The following is a 4,199-nucleotide window of genomic DNA, read 5'->3' as shown; positions in this document are numbered from 1 at the left end:
CAAAAGGAGACTCCACTTCTGCAGAAATCGTACAGCACGGAGCAACTCAGAGCTCTCTTTTCTCTTAAGAGTCATGAACTAGAAGCTACAGAAGACAGCCTAGCACAACTGATTCTTTCATTTATCAAACATTTATACAGTGTCTAGTGTGTGGCTGCCATTTTTATTAAAAGGGATGAAAGTGATCTGATTCTTGTCCTCGAAGGACTTACTGATTCTTGAGAGGGAAAGAGCCCAGCAATCCGGAGTTGTAAACTTAAGAAGCTCCAAGTCCAGGCCCTCTGAGTCCTGCCCTCTGGACCCTACCCAGTCCTCTGTGTACTGAGGCAGCGGTCTTGGGCTAGGATGATCCGGAAGCATCTTCCTCCAGGTGGGCGAAAAGGCGCAGCCCTGGGAATTGGAGGTGAGTCCCCATTGACAGAACAGCCTCAAACTCAGGGTCTCCCATAACCTTAACTGCAGCCCCTCTATAACCGTTCCTCTCAACACCTCCCAGCCCAGTCTTTCTCCTCCAAACTCCCACACCTAATGGTTACCTCAGGGGGGCTCCCGCGATCCAAACTGCACACCCACGGCCCCTGCGGGCAGCTTCAAATCTCAAAGGCTGAAAGAGGCCCGGGCCGACCACTGGGTCAGAGCAAAAACTGTTGGAACCCGACGGACTCTAGGACCCGGGGAAGGGAAACGAATAGCACAGCGGTGAACGAAAGGAGACCAGCCCCCGAGAGACTGTGTTTACAACGGCCACTTCCGGAGACTAGACTTCTCTAGCAGACCTCCGCAGACTTTCGGGGGCCCCTAGCCCCACCCCGGCCTGCCCCTTTCCTCCCGCCTGCCGCAGCCCGCAGCTCCAGGATACGCACTCGGAGAACGCCGGGCTCGGATTGGAAGATCCGGGCCCGCGGAGCTGCGCGGCCTCGCTGGAAGGCAACCGGCGCATGCGCTGTTGCTGGGGAGCGGCGCGCTAGCCATCGCGCGCGGCCCCGATCCTGGCGCGTCTTTTCCGCGCGTGAAGACGCCGGGTCCCGCGCCCTAGAGTCTCGGCGTGAGGTTCCCGGGTCACAGTCTTAGAATCCCCAGAGAGCTGGCTGAAAAAGCCGGTTTCTAAGCCCTAGCTCAGAAACCCGCCTACTGAATAAAAATCTTAAGTCGAATCCCAGGTGCTCCATATTTAAGCTAGCTCCCCTGCTGATCCTTAGTATCACTGCCCTCCTTCGGGGTCCATAGTCCGGTGCCAGAGCCAGGGAGAAATTCTCTGGGCTTGGCTTCGGCACCAGTGGCTGGTTTCCCGCTTGTTTAGACAGCTCCCAACTGCCGGACGCTTCTAGTCCCCTTCTCCCATCCCCATTGTATCCCAGCTTGTGGTTGTAAACGGGGCCGGAAAGTGCGGGTCAGTGCGCTGATGCCGTTGCAGCGCCTCTAACTATAAATATTACATAAACAGGTACCTCGCGAAAAAGTCCTCGGAACCTTAGCGTGTGCTCCAGCTCCCTTTCCTGCCCTCCTCCTCTTCCTATGCCCCCACCCAACCCCGCAACACACACACAACACACGCTTTCTTCGTAGATAATTTATACTTAGATTTCTCCTGGAAGCCGCTAACGCCTCAGGGAGATTGGAAAACCAAATGCTCTTTTGTTCCTTGGCTATTGAAAGCCTATTCCCCAAAGAACAATGCAAACTGGAGGGATTTTGATAAAAGATTTTATCTTCAGCACCACTACCTCCTCTTCCCAAAAAGGTGTTTAATACAAATCGAGCCTTTTATGCTAAAATAGTCCCGTATCGATTGTAATCAACCTGAAACCAGGTGTAACAGGGGCCGTCTTTCCGTCTCCCTCGTCCCCAGGAGAACCAACGGTCATAAATGCAAATACAAATTGAGATTAAGCCCTCCCAGATTCGTGTAGCACTGAAACTTTAATTGGCCTGAGTTCAGTCATTTAGATTAAGAAAAGAGGCACATCTCGCTTCTTAATAGTCTAGGCAGAAAGAGGATAATTGCTTCAAAGAGTTTATGGAAAGGAAAAAATAGCCTACTGTAACACGGAGAAAGGAAATTGGAAGTTACAACAAACTAACGATATTAGGACCTTTTTTTTTTTTACAAGTTTTAAATATTTATATTTTTTGTTTGTTTTATCAAAATAACAGAAGTGAATATGGTACAGCAAGAAATGCCAAAGGTACCACTATTGTTGTCGTTCAGTCCCTAAGTTTTGTCTCTCTGTGACCCCATGGAAGCAACATGCCGGATTCCCTGTCCTTCACCATCTCTTAGAGTTTGCTCAGACTCATGTCCATTGAGTTGGTGATGCCATCCAACCATCTCATCCTCTGTCGCCCCCTTCTCCTCCTGCCCTCAATTATTTCCAGCATCAAGGTCTTTTCCACTGTTAATGTCAACCCTGAACAAGCAGAAAAGCTTTATAGAGAGCTTTAAGTTCAATCTGGGAAGATTGATAGATTCAACAAGTTAGAAGGAATTGGAAGACATGGAAGTTACAAACATCAGGACAAAGAAACAGCGTGAGGCATTTGGAAAACTGAAGAAAGTTGTGTGTGCACATCTTGGGGTTTGGGGGTGTGTGGGGGAGTAAGATGTCAGGCTGAAGATCACAGAGGGCCTTCTAGGTCATACTTCATTTACCAAGCAACAGAGCTAATGAAGGATGCTGAGCAGAAAGTTCTAATAATTACACAGTAAATCAGACTGTTGGGGCTTCCCTGGTGCCTCAGTCATAAAGAATCCACCTCCCAGTGCAGGAGATGCAGGAGACTTGGGTTTGATCAGGAAGATCCCCTGGAGGAAGAAATGGCAACCCACTCCAGTATTTTTGCCTGGAAAATCCCAAGGACAGAGAACCCCAGTGGGCCACAGTCCATGGGGTCACAAGAATTGGACACAACCAAGCACACATGCACGCAAATCAGACTTACCAAATACTTGGAGATTTTCTATGTGTTTCTAGTAATTACAAGGTCAATTCTGCGTTGTCTCTTGTTTACCTAACATGCTGCTGCTTAGGAAAGGTGCAGGGAAAGATGCTATCTAGCCCACTTTTCTTTTAGCCTCGAGTCACAATAGTCATGTCAATCTTTCTTTTGAGATATCATTTGATCCGACACCCCTGCTCTACCAAAACAGCTTCTACAGTCAATAATGACGTCATTACTAAATGCCAGGCTCCTTGATTTCGTTGACACTTTGATCGCTCAAATTTCTCTCTGGAGTAGATGAGACTCAGGGTTCAGGCAGCCTTCTGGCCCTTTTGCTGCTGCACAGGAAACAGTTATCCTTTCTTGCCCCGTAAGAGGATATTTTCTCAGTTTCTGCCCTCAACCTTCATGGTTTACCATATTAGCTTCTTTGGTGATATCATCCATTCCTGCAAGTGTGAACTCTCCACCTCACATATCATAATATCATAATCTGAGCTCTGGTCTTGAATTTTTAACTCTCTTTTGAACAGTGCCACTTTAATGTCTGTCAATATCAAATTTAGTATATCTAAAACTGAATTCTCTTTCTCATTGGAGCCTCACAAACCACTCCTCTACCTATTTATGAAACTTTTCATCTCTTAGATGGGCTTCCCAGGTGGTTCAGTGGTAAAGAATTCATCTAACAATGGAGGAAACACAGGTTCCATTCATGGGTCAGGAAGATCCCCTGGAGAAGAAAATGGCAACCCACTCCAGTATTCTTACCTGGAGAATTCCATGGACAGAGAAGCCTGGAAGGCTACAGTCCATGGGGTCGCAAGCTTCAGACACTTGAACTACTGAGCATTATGCACACAATCTCTTAGACACCCAAATGAAAAAAGTTTAGAGAATCTTTCTTCTCTCTCAATCCCTTCATCTGAGAATTACGAAATCCTACTTACTTTTTTTCTGTCTCCTGTGGTCTTTCTATGCCTCCTACTGATCATCTTCATTTGTTTTTTTATTGTTTCATATCCAGATACTTGTAAGTCAGGACCTTTCTGTGGCTAACACATATCATCCATATCCTTCTGTGCAAATTCTCAATATTTTTACAAGTTGACAGCTAGCATCTAGGGCATTTTTGAACCTGGAAACGTGAGAGGAGAGAACCAAAAAATAGAACAAAATCAAAAGTAGGCCTAAGGGCTCATATGCACCTTTCTGACACTAAGGAGTGTTAAGAGCTGATTGTGTACATTTGAGCCTCA

The 4,199-nt window shown here is 47.0% G+C and overlaps 1 protein-coding gene across 8 annotated transcripts in view; it reads right to left on the bottom strand.

Moving 5' to 3' along the window:
- Positions 1-3,936, bottom strand: part of CCDC171 (coiled-coil domain containing 171) — a 344,777-nt gene extending 340,841 nt beyond the window's left edge. For 5 of the 8 annotated variants that reach the window (XM_010857032.1, XM_010857038.1, XM_010857039.1 and 2 more), the window contains exon 1: positions 537-839. The gene's annotated coding sequence lies outside the window, so the exon portion shown is untranslated. Of the gene's footprint in view, positions 1-212; positions 236-536; positions 840-863; positions 935-3,890 lie in introns of those variants that run through there. The other 3 variants (XM_010857037.1, XM_010857035.1, XM_010857036.1) reach the window with 3 other exon arrangements.
- Between the last annotated feature and the right edge of the window lie 263 nt (positions 3,937-4,199).

The sequence above is a fragment of the Bison bison genome, unplaced genomic scaffold (genome assembly GCF_000754665.1).
Source record: "Bison bison bison isolate TAMUID 2011002044 unplaced genomic scaffold, Bison_UMD1.0 scf7180017864376, whole genome shotgun sequence".
Classification (NCBI taxonomy): Eukaryota; Metazoa; Chordata; class Mammalia; order Artiodactyla; family Bovidae; genus Bison; species Bison bison.
The sequence above is the reverse complement of the archived record's forward strand: the minus strand, read 5'-3'. Positions and strand labels throughout refer to the sequence as shown.